The sequence below is a fragment of the Neomonachus schauinslandi genome, chromosome X (genome assembly GCF_002201575.2).
Source record: "Neomonachus schauinslandi chromosome X, ASM220157v2, whole genome shotgun sequence".
Classification (NCBI taxonomy): domain Eukaryota; kingdom Metazoa; phylum Chordata; class Mammalia; order Carnivora; family Phocidae; genus Neomonachus; species Neomonachus schauinslandi.
Window position 1 is genome coordinate 122,987,391 of NC_058419.1, and position 12,453 is coordinate 122,999,843.

At 41.9% G+C, this 12,453-nt stretch overlaps 1 protein-coding gene across 3 annotated transcripts in view; it reads left to right on the plus strand.

Annotated features, from left to right (window-relative positions):
- NLGN4X (neuroligin 4 X-linked) overlaps window positions 1-12,453 on the plus strand; it is a 219,330-nt gene that overhangs the window by 1,059 nt on the left and 205,818 nt on the right. The gene's annotated exons all lie outside the window — the stretch shown is intronic.

Consider the following 12,453-nt stretch of genomic DNA (forward strand, 5'->3'; position numbering starts at 1 on the left):
TTCTTTCTTTCTTTCTTTCTTTCTTTCTTTCTTTCTTTCTTTCTTTCTTTCTTCTTTCTTCTTTCTTTCTTTCTCCTTTCTTTCTTTCTTTCTTTCTTTCTTCCTTCCTTCCTTCCTTCCTTCCTTCCTTCCTTCTATTGAGGCTTAAAAGGAAAACCACGGATTGTTTTAAATACAGAAGCAAGGGATATTTCATAAAATCGTTGGATTTCTTTGTTTAGAATCTGTGTTGCTAACATCAATTTGCACCTTGTTTCCTCCCAATATTCACAGCAATCAGATGGCAGACGGCTGTCCTTAGATGATTCTAGCTATATTAGGAAATAATGTGCTTGCTTGAACAAAATGGCTCCTTTGTTTTCAATAACACAGCAGTGAAAATCTGTAAAAAACGATGTTTGATTTATTAATTTAATCCAATGGTAGTAAAATTCGATTATCTCCTTCTCTGTGTAGTTTCAAATTAAAAACATTTTTTTAGAAAGGCTAACCAGACTAAAGTTACACCACAATGTGAACACATTCCTCACTTACCATTTGCATGTGCTATTTTTACACAAGGAGCGAGAAAAGCCTGGAACGTAAATCGTCCTGGAATTAAAAGAAGTAATTTACAGGAATCAGAGACATCATCTACTGTAGAAACTGCAGTGTGTCCTTTGTAACTTTTAGGGGAGAAATTCCATTTTTCTTTCCCTTGAATACTCGGAGAATGATTTTCAGTTGAGATTTGGCTGAAGGTCTGAAAGAGAGGATGACATTATCCACGATCTCCAAAGTTGTCCTGGACCCGCCATATTGTGCTTTCTGCACGTAAGTGCTACAACGTAGCTCATGTAGGGTGTCTTGAAACGCCAGGCCAGGGTTGTGTTACCGAGATCGCAGAGAACACCCAGAGAAAGAAATGGGAAGATGGTGCTTTATTATATTCGCAGTCTCTGGCGGGTGGGGCCCTCGTCATCATGGGAAGAGATCACGCAATTATCTTGCAAAGCCTAGGTCTGAATGCGACGTTCATGGCTTAGAGTGACACTTGGATGCCGTATTTGCACGCAGTACTCGGACCTGCCTCAGTGACTGCCTTGTGCATAAGCGTGGGCAAAGCTCACTGCACCCAAAACCCGATGACATGCCTCACTTCTAAAATCGCCTGGCGCGTGCTCCTTTTCGTCGTCAACGGTGTAAATAAAAAGCAAAAAGAAGGGAAGGCAGAAAAGGAGACGGAGAGAACAAAGCAGGATAAATGATTCAAATCCCTCTCCCAGAGAAAAATCAGGAACCTCCCTGATTACAGAACCACCGTGGATGTGCAGTTGTGTGGCTCAAAACCATAAACAGTTGGGCCATTTCACTGTGGGCCATTTTATATGCCCAAATATAAAATGCAAAAAGTGCTACCCCACGGGAAAGCCATCGCACCTTAAGAATAAACCCGGGGCCACCTCTTTACGTTTTCAGGATTCTCAGAACATGTTTGCCTGCGGTACCTCGCGCGATCTTGACAAGAGAATCAGAAATCCAGTAGGGGCTGAAAAACGTAGGATCTGTTTTCCTACAATATGTAAATATTGGCATTTTGTACAAACAACAAATCACAGCCCGTTGGGTCAGGAGTTTTCTAGTTTCTTTTCTTTCTTTCTTTTTCTTTAAATATTTGCATCCATTTGAGAAGCAATGTGGAGCTTTAGATATTTAATTATTGGCTATTCACTTAATGAATAAACTCCCTGTCCTTAATAACACATGAAAATTATGGCATCGTGCTGATTCCTCCAAAGACCTCCCTTTATGGGCGATCTTATCATATCAGTGCATTGATTTAACAGTGTAAACAGCAGTATTGGATATTCAGAATTAAAAATTGCACTCTGATACCTCAGTTTTTTAGATTGATCTCTCTGCATCACCCAGATAGTGCAGGTGATGACCAGGTACAAACTGACTTCACTGCCAAAAACAGTTCTGAGTATCTACTATGTGCCGGGCATGCTTTAGATGTTAATGGTTGCAAAAGACACAAGAATTCCTAATTTCGGGACAAGTATCTACTTGGAGGCAGAATACGGACTCCCCCAAGGTGTCTCCATCCTAATCCCTGGAACCCGTGACTCTGACCTTCCATGGCAAAAGGGAATGAATTTAGCTTGCAGGTGGAATTAGATTTGCTCATCAGCTGACTTGACAATAAAGGGAGCGTATGTTGGATTACCTGGGTGGGCCCAGTATTTAAGAGCAAAGACCCTCAATTAGGGAACAGGGAGACACAAATCATCAGAGCTCGTGAGCAACAGTAAAGACACAGCTAGCCTTCCTGGCTTAGAGGATACCAGGAGGCGAGGAGTGTGGGCCACTTCTAGACGCTAGAAAAGACCAGGAAATAGATTCTCCCCGAGGGCCCCAGAAAGATGCCCGGCCACTCTTGCCACATTGATTTTAGCCCCATGCAACTCTGAGCTACAAAACTGTAAGGTAGCTCCAGTTGGCTGTTTTGGGAAGCGGCGACATTTGTGAGGGTGTGTTAAAATCCTAATTGAAATGCAGTCAAGTCTCTACCCTAATTGAAAACAAAGAAATCGCTGAAAACATTATTTTGTTGTGAGCCTTCCGAACGCCTACCCTTTCTGAGACTCTTCTTGGCTTCCCTTTCAACCTCAAGTATTATTGATAGAAAAACACTCTTATCTTAATGTTGGGTGGTTAAAATGTGCTGCTTCCCGCTTGGGTAGCAAGAAGACAATACTCGCCCCAGTTTTTGGGCAGACACCTGGCAGATTTGAGGCATTAAGATGTAGTGCACACATCCAACCTTTTTGTCCACTGGGTTATTACAGCGTCAGGGAAAATCCTACTAAATGCCATATTTAGGAAATACGACGATTTTACATAGGGACGTAATAAAGGGACACTTAAATTTACCCAGGCACCTAAAACGAATTTCCAGAGTCAGTGTCCATGGAGGACCTACAGCAAAACTTCCAAGTTGTCCTCTTAGGTCTTAAAGCTACACCTCTCAATGGCTTCTTGTCCTCTTTGCACCTACGCTGGCTAAATATTTTGGGCTCCCCACTCTTCCTGTCTAGACCTCAAGATCTGATCTGTTCTGGGCAGAGTGACTCTTCTGTTTTGTTTTGTTTTCTTCAAGCTTTTTAATGTAAATTTGGTTCACTCCTCCTGCTGAGCTTATAGGAATAGCTCTAAGAACATGCCTGCTTGGGTTAAAAATGCCATCTTGTCCCCTTACCAGCCGAGGGACCGTAGGCAGCGTCCTTGGCTTGTTTTGCCTCCCATTTCCTTCTGTGTCTGATTGAGAAGTGCCGGGAGGTTAAGGCATTCATCCACGTAGAGTGCTTTACCCTCGTCTCCTGCACATGTGACCTCTCTCTAGTCCTGTATTCGTGGAACATAATCAATCGTCAAAAAGGGAACCAGAATGTATCAGCGAAATTGCATGTGCACATGGGGTCTAATATAAATGTCAGCCCCATGCATAATACATGTTTCCTGTCTAGAACATAATTATTTACTGCATTCGTGCAGGGGTCAGCTTAAGGAATAAGACCAAGGCACCATCATTTCTGCCAGGACTGAGTATGGCTTTAAAAAAAGGGAATTTAGAGGGAATACATTTTTTTTTTTTCAAAGAGCAGAGAATTATTCTGCTCTGCTTTATTCCTAAGCTCTGTCTTTTTCAGCCTCAGTTGTGAAATGAATTTCCAGCATCTTATGTGAGTTACAGAAATTAATCATCGAGAAAGCATTAAAATTCATTTCTTGGGAGAGTGCCTTAGAACATCCAAAGACAATAATACTCTTTTTTTTTTTTATGTGAGATAAAGTAGAAATTAATTTCCTTTCTCTTCTTATCAAGTCACAGATAGTCCAAGTGTATGTAGATACTGGCAGAATCCAGGTGACAAAGTAAAACTCAAGTGAGTTAACACAGTGAGACAGACGTTTTAACCAATCCGCATCAGCATGCAACGACGTGAAAACAATTCGGTGATTGCCGTTTCCATGTGTCACCTGGATGTTTGACGTTGCGTAGATGTAGCTTGTGAGGGAAGATAATTATGAAAGATGATTGAACAAATATCTCCCTGACAGCGATTCATTGAAAGGAATTTAGTATTTTGTGAAGACGGTTCGACTGGAGTGGATTTCTGAAAACATGCATTTTTCCATCAGCTCAGAAGATTTTGCCCACTTGAACATAGAATCATACCCTTACTGAGGGTTGAGCAATTGTGTATGTTTAGAAAATACTATTTGGATAGTGTGAATTATACTTGTTTGGAAAATAGAGCAAAATCATTCCCTAAAAAGAGACTTATCCCTTACTTTCCATCAGATGGACTGTAACTCCATCCCATTTGCAACTTAGATGTTTCTCACAATTAGAACAAGTCTCAATTATGTAAAATGTGTTAAGAACCCGACTCCCCATATGGTGCATATCATAAACGATATTGCAAAAAAAACGTTTAAGATGGGAACTGGGCACGCGACTGGTCTGCTAGAATCTGTCCGTTTCCAACAATTTGCTCATTATTTTCTTGCATACTCTTGCTTCCGGGACACCGAAGAGCTTTATTTGTTGCCAGCTGACACCGCTAGTTCGGACACGGCCATTTATTTTCCATATTGTCTTGGCTGAGACAATATTGGCTCAATATTTAGTGACCTCGGCTATTAGTAATAATAACACTCCTGGTATACCTCCTCCGAATGTTGTTTAGGGTTATAGCAATTTTGGAGTAAGCCGCTGGATCATTATAAATTATGAGTAACAATATAATTATAGAAATAATGGTGAAATGGAAAAGGTCAATGTGTGATACATTTAACTTCATGTGAATTTTAATACGAATCTCCTTACATGACCGTTTACTGGAAGATCCCGTTTCTCGGGTATGGTGGTCCGGAGTAGGTCCCTGCCTTCCTACTGTGTGTTTTGGTTCTAAACCAGGCTGTTTTCACACTGGATTTGTGTCACGTTCCTCCTCTGTGTGTAAGAACACTTGTCCTTGGTGCATTGACCTATAAACTGTAGCAAACACGGACAGAAGGAGAGATTTCCTTAGCTTTGGATTCGAGGACCACAGAGCGTGTGTGAGATGCAAAAAAGTGACCCTACGTAAATAAATCAGACCCACAGATCATGCAGGGAACTCACAGGCGACAACAAGGTGGGGGGAGATAGTCTGAGTGATCTATTCCCCTACTAATACTTGTTAAGGAAGATGAGGAGTCTCTATTTTATTAATTCAATCAGATATTCTATATTTCTTTTCAGAGAAATAGGTTTCCACAAATGTGAAGCAGATTTCTCAAAAAAATGGGAAAAAATTCCTATTAGATTTCTCTTTGGAAAAGATATTTGGAGAGTGAAGGTATATTGTGTGTGTGTGTGTGTGTGTGTGTGTTTGTATAAGGTGTTGGAGGAAAGCCAACGAGAGAGATCCACAGTTCGATTAAGATCAAATGTGTTATGATTTTTGGGAAAGTCAACTTGAACAGAGGAATTCCTATACTGTTCTGTCCTCTCTAAAATCCCAAGCATTCTGATGTCCCAGCTCAGCAGAACGCCCTCTTGTCTGCTGGGAATGTGGTCCTGAGCACAATACTCAACAAGTCTGCCCCGGGGCGTGGGACAGGGTGGTGTTGCCATCAGAAAGGGAAGGAACACAGAAAGTTTTTAGTCTTTTCAAGCAAAGGAGCTTTTGTGGTACATTTCCACAAGATAGGAAAATGCTCATTAACCCTCTTTCTTCCTTAAATGGATGCCTTCAGCTACGTTCTGCTCCATCTCTTTTGGGACCTAATCATCACTCCACCCAAAAGTGATCATCCAGTATTCCCCTAACATCCCATCCACCTGCTATGCATTGACTTTACTCCCACCTCAAGCCACGCCATCTATTGATCTCCTGACCTCAGCTCTGATTCTTTGTGTTTTCTTCCCTCTTTCAACCCGCACTCTCCTGAGAGCCCTTTTATCTGACTCATTTAAACATTATTGATTTGAAAAAAAGATAAAAAAATAAAAATTATTGATTTGAAAAATGACTCTTTGCACTTACCCCACACAAGACATTGGACCAGTCCAACTGGGGATAACAAGGAAATGTAAGCTCTTTGCTTGGAAAATGAATGAGCCCCAACAAAACTCGAGGTTCAGAAAGTGGTCAGAAGAATTCAGAGAGTTCTTTAGGATTTCAAGAAAAAAAAAAAAAGGCAGGTAATCTGTGAGTTGATGTTTTCCGTTGAGGATCCATGATGGAAAGTTTTCCACCAATCCTGACATGAATGCACAAGGAATACATAACTATGTTGTGCAGCGAGGAAATGGTTTCTGAGTCTCCCAAAGTAAGCTCCTTGTTTATTGCTTCTCTAGATGGGCCAAGACATAAAAAGTGCAAAAATGGGACGGAAGGAGAGAGAAAACCTAACAAAACGATAGAAAGGTGCACTGATACTATAATCTAACATGCAAAGCACCCACTTGGGTGTTTTTTGCAGGGTTTTCATTTTTGACATTGGAGGATTCATAACTGGAATTCCAACCCAAGGAATCCTAACACACATTTTTCTTCTCAGCGGACTGTGTGGTGAGTTTAAATCAAAGAACATAAGGTTCCATTCTTATCAAATTCCAATGTACTTTTATCACCTGAAATTTTTTTAAAAATCATTTATTAAAAGCTTTCTGTCTTACCCCCAATTTTTTATCTACTGAAGTACTTTTATCACTATGTTTTGTCATGTATCCAGATAATATGCAACAAAGTTATATTAATTTTGCATATTTAAAAATAGTTTAGATCCAAAAATAGTAGCAAAGCACAGACAGAAAGCTGTGTCTTTCCCAAGAAAATTTAAATGTTTAAAATACATCGACGTAGATTAGATCTTTCCTCTGAGCTTAAAGCATATAATAATGAGATCAAATTCCAGTGTAGCACAAGTTGTTTGCATTTCCCTAAAGATTTTATTTATTTATTTGAGGGCGGGGAGAGAGAGAGGGAGAAGCAGACTCCTCACTGAGCAGGGAGCCCACGTGGGACTCGATCCCAGGACTCCAGGACTATGACCTGAGCTGCAATCAGACACCTAACCCACTGAGCCATCCAGTCACCTGCATACTTTTTTTTTTTTTTTTTTTTTTTTTAAGAAAGAGATTTTGGCACGTTGACTATCATTGTCAGAGTTTATCTGGAGTAAGTGATGGAACCCAGCAGGACATCCATCACAGAATTATAAAGACCTCCATGTGGGAGGAACTGGATGAGTCATTCCATCCCCGGTCTTCTGCAATGCGGTACCTCCCTATTCTTGACACTGAGGCCCTACGCAGAGATGCAGCATCCTCCCGTGTGTTGGTAGAGTTTTGATGCAAGCATTATTTTACAAGTCTACACCTCCAGTAGACTGTAGAACTTTAAAAAATATATTCATTTATACCTTCTACAACTATTCCTGGGCATCCACTGTGCCGCGGGCATTGCCTCCTGGCCGCCACCCACACTCGGGGGAGAGACACGGACAGGGAACGTCAGCCAAGCTGCCAGGGACCACCCCAGGACTCCTGATACATTGCCAGGGCCTCCCTGCACCAAACCATCCTCCAAGTGGCATTGGTATGAGCAAAGCTGAATCTCACAAAGCAAGACGATCGCGAACAGAACAAAGTCCCTGCTGTTACCAGGCTAGCGATGAGAGACGGGCAGTACGTATGTAACAAATACACGGACACCCAGTAGACTGTAAACCTTTTATAGGCAGGGGGACATTGGCGGGATAAAGGAATGAATGCATTGTGTGTCGACTGGTACGCACGGCATGAATGAATGAATGGGAAGCACCTGACCACGCGGCCGTTTTTGAACCTGGCCCAGAAAGACTTTTGCAGCTTTATGAGAGCGTTCACTTCATTGTTACAGAGGGTTGGTGACCCATACGTGTGAAATCTCTACCAACAGAGCTGGAGCAATTTGGGAGGCTGCTTTCTCTCACTCTGTTGCTTGCAAAGTCTTTGAAGACAAGACGTTATGCTCTTTCTGGGCCGTCTTTTGCAAACCTCCTCAGAAGGTTTACCTTTCTCCTGCAAGTGTCTTTGAGACCGTCCTATCCTCCTACCTAGCTTACTGTGCATAGGCTGCCCACGATGATTTGTTCTGATATGGAGCTCTCGGTAACCATGATTACTGCTGATGTCCACCAATAGGCATGCATTTGTATGTACTTTTTAAAAAATATATCGATGTATGTCCTAAATATACCCAGAGTCGATGTTAGATTTTTTTGTTGTTCTTGTTGTTTGGCAAATGCATGAAGCTCTTGGCTTATGTGTACTGTGCCTGAAAGTCAGATGTTCTCCCAATTTTTTAAAGAAGTAGTGTCCTTGTTTATGACAAGATTTAGAAAGTAGTAGAAAATAGGATCTCTCTGCTTCCTATGACAAACTGTGGGCACACACTGGGGCGAAGCGATTTCCCGCTATGGCTGAGCTCACCCCTCAGGATGTCGACTTGCATCATCTCAACCAGTTGCAGCCACACCAAAGTCTGTCTGCTGACGTTTCCCTAAAATACCAAGCCCCAGAGGTGTTACAAGGGAAGGCAGCTTAAAATCGTGATAGAACGGCCAGCAAGCTAACTGATTTGTGGTTTTGAGAAAGCAGCGCTTTGCCTGATTTTAAATACCGTTGACTATGATTTGCTTTCATTTTCATGGTTCTGGACTCCTTTCCAAGAACTTAATTAAAGTTCACAGGTTACAGTCATTGAGATGAGAGGAATCATCATCTTAGAAGGCTTTCTCTAGACTTAGGGGAAAATGAGCTTCCTCCAGCATTTTGTTCTACTTAAGGCTTTGTTGTTATTATTACTGTGGCTCTCATCACTGTCAACAACAGCAATATCATCATCATTGATATTAGATTACCTCTGAGGAGACATTATGAGGTCCCGGCCCAAGAGATATTTGGGGTCTACAGGATTTGAAATTGTTATTCTAAGGCTGCAGAATATCAGTTAGAATCTTTTAAAAACATTTACAGATCATAGCATGGCTATTAATCTTTCAAACTTTTCTCTTGTCGAAGGGTTTTTGAGTTGATCTGTGTTATGGGTTGAATTGTGTTGCCCCCCTCCCCAAAAAGAGGATATGTTGAGGTCCTAATCCTGGAACCTATGAATGTCAGCTTACTTGGAGATAGGGTTTTTAATAGATGTAATCAAGGTAAGATGAGGTCAGACTGTATTCGGAAGGACACTAAATCCATTATGGGTGGTGTCCTTACAAGAGGAGACACAGGGACAAAGACAGACAGAGACACATAGAACATGATATGAAGATGGAGGCAAAGAAGTTGAGGGATGGATCTCCCAGCCAGGGAACTCCAACGATCTCTGAAAACCACCAGAAACTAAGAACTGAGAGAGATAGACATCGTGATCCCCCAGACTCTAGGCAAGTAACCAACCCTGCTGACTCCATATAATTTCAGACATCAAGAAGAATTTATTGTCCCACTGTGTTGCAGGACGACTCTATAATTTCATACATCTGTCCTGCAATACAGTGGGACAATAAATTCTTGTTGTTTAAAGCCACCTGGATTTAGGGCTGAATCATTGCTATTAGTAACCTCTCATTTTTGGTTTATCATTGGCTTTCTTTTGTCTCTCTGTGATGCTATTTCCATATGGGGCAAAAAAAAAAAAATGGTCACCAGCATTTCCCTGTGATATCACCCTTGAGCTCTGAGAAGCACATTGGCCTGGGGATGATGCCACTGGCCCAGTTGGGGTCACAGGCCAACTCAAACCAATTTCCAAATCTAGGGGGGGGAAACACCCTTTGATCGGCATGGCCTGGGTTAGCATTCATTTCTGAACGGGGAGAGGGATGTGTGAGTCCAACAGGACCCAGCTTAGGGTTGATGTAGGCAAGGTAGCTCCCCAAAGGAAAACAGGATGCTAAGCAGGCAAAACCCATTGATGTCCATTACCCTCCCTCCTATTTGGGATAGAAAGTAGACAAGAAAGACTGGTATGGCTTCAGGGGCGGAAAAGCCCTACCTAGGGTAGTTCTTCCTTTTTAGCCCCAGAGAAGACCCTGAGGATTTGAAAATGGGAAACCTTGTTTATGAGTTGGTGCTGTTGTTGTCTTGTAAGCACTGGGGACCCTTGCGTGATGTAGAGCGATAAAGTGACAGGAATGTCTCGCACATCAGGAAATTGATATTCAGACAACGCTGAGGCAGGACCACATTGGGTACTGCACTCCAGAGGGACATCTGGATCTGGAAGTTGTCCTCTGGTGGCAAAGCAGGGGTAGCATGACTGATAACTCCAGGTAGAAAATGTGCCCTGAAGGGGGCCAAGCTGTTTAGGACAGGGTATAACCTACTGTGTCTACTATTTCTTTTAACTGTTCCAGCTAATGGGCTAGGTTTACTGAAGGAGTATCCAATTTAGAGAGTTGATCTAGGGGAAATGAAATTGAATTTGAACAAAATCTCAGCCCAAGCTCTTAGCAAGGGGAAGGGCTTGGTAAGAGTTGCCTTGTAGGGCACTGGGCAAATGGTTGACAAGGTGGCGTCTATGGAATTCTGCAAGAAGCACAGGACATCCCACTCAGCATCTTCCTTTGCTCATTGGGCTTCTCTGAGAGTTTGAGGTGGGTGGGTTCTCGGGATGGTGATAAAACCTAGTCTTCAATTCTTGTGCAGCTCTGTCAATCCAAGTAGGTGCCACCTAGACCCTCACTTCATTGCATTTCTTTGGCTTGTTTGTTAACATTTCCTTCTGTATGAGCCCCTGACATTAGCAAAAGTGCAGTTTATAAGTGTATTCATTCAGAGCATCCTTACAGAGCATGTTCTAGCTGACCACTTTCCTGAATGTGGTACCATCTTTTCCCTTGCAGATCATATGGGGGGAGGGGGAGGATACACAATGAACCAGAATTACCATTTCGTATGATCAGTGCTATGATGTGACCAGTTGGAGAGATATGGGAACATCTGGGAGGAACATGTTTCTAGACTCAGAGGTCAGAATACGCTAAGGAGAACTTCGAAGGACAGCAGATGGCCAAATTGGTGGGTTAGGGGGACTTCAGGTGGAGGGGACAGTGTGGTCAAAGATGGCGCCTGGAGGCTGATGTTAATGTTGATTCTCTTGGCTGCGCATGGTTTAAGAGACTGAGTAAGTGAATTTGAAGTTTTGGCTCGGCCAAACATCCCAAGTACAGTCACTGTTGCGGTCAGTTTATTGCATGGCGGCATGATCCCGTCATCAGCTGAGCTACAGGGACTATTGGTCGATGTGATCTTATGAAAATTGAGAAACCCAACAAGGATGAGTGTTCAGGGAAAGGAGGGCCTCACTTCCTTTCAGAGATGTGAAACAAGAGGGGACAATATGACTCATAGGCGGAATCCATCATGCTGCTGCCTATTTTTGCAAAAAAGTTTAATGGGACACAACCTTCCACATAAATGTGCCTAATTTCTGTGGCTGCTTTCACAGTACAATGGCAGAATCAAACAGCTTCAAAAGAGGGCATATGGTCCGCAAAGTCTAAAATATTTATAGAGAAAGTTTGCTGACGCTTGATGTAAAGGGAAATCTTCACGAAGTCATTCGGGTATCTTCTAGTTAATGCATAGGATGGCAGGGTCCAGAGTTGCCATAGTACAGTTGTTCTCAAACTAACCAGGAACTTTTTCATAGGCAGACTCCCAGGCTCCACCCAGGCTGCTACCGACTCGTCATTTCTGGGGATGGGCCCCAAGAATTTGAATTTTAATGACTGTGAAGGTGATACTGACAAAGATTTTGTCATATAACAGTCATAACAGATATGTTTGTATATCAATTAGAGTCATATTTATAGGGCTCTTTACATGATGGCTAATGATAGGATTAATGATATGGAAAATAGTCATAAATAGGGCCTCAGAAAATTGGACCTAAAACATTGTTAAACCAAATATAAACAAATACTCCTTTCTGCCATTAGAAAAAAATAGGAAGAAAAAAATAATGACACCCATTAAAGAAACCATGGTCCATATAGCCTAGACCAAGGTAAACTTCTGGAGTGACCTCTAAGAGCAACTAGATGCAAAGTGTATCTGTAGGCAGTTAAGAGACACACAACAAGGGATTGTTAGCTATAGATCCTTAAAATCAAATTTTAAGGAAAACACTGATAGAATAGTGGCCCAAGGACACAACCAACCCATAAATAAACAAATATAGACAGTAATAGTAGAAGTAATAATAGTAGATGACGATTTTGATAATAGTGGTGAAAGAGATGATGGAAATGAAGATAATCATGGCCGTGATTATGATGATGGAGGTGATAATGACCATCCTGGTGATGATGATGATGATTTTGATGTTAGTGGTGATGGTGATAGCCATGAAGATGGTGATT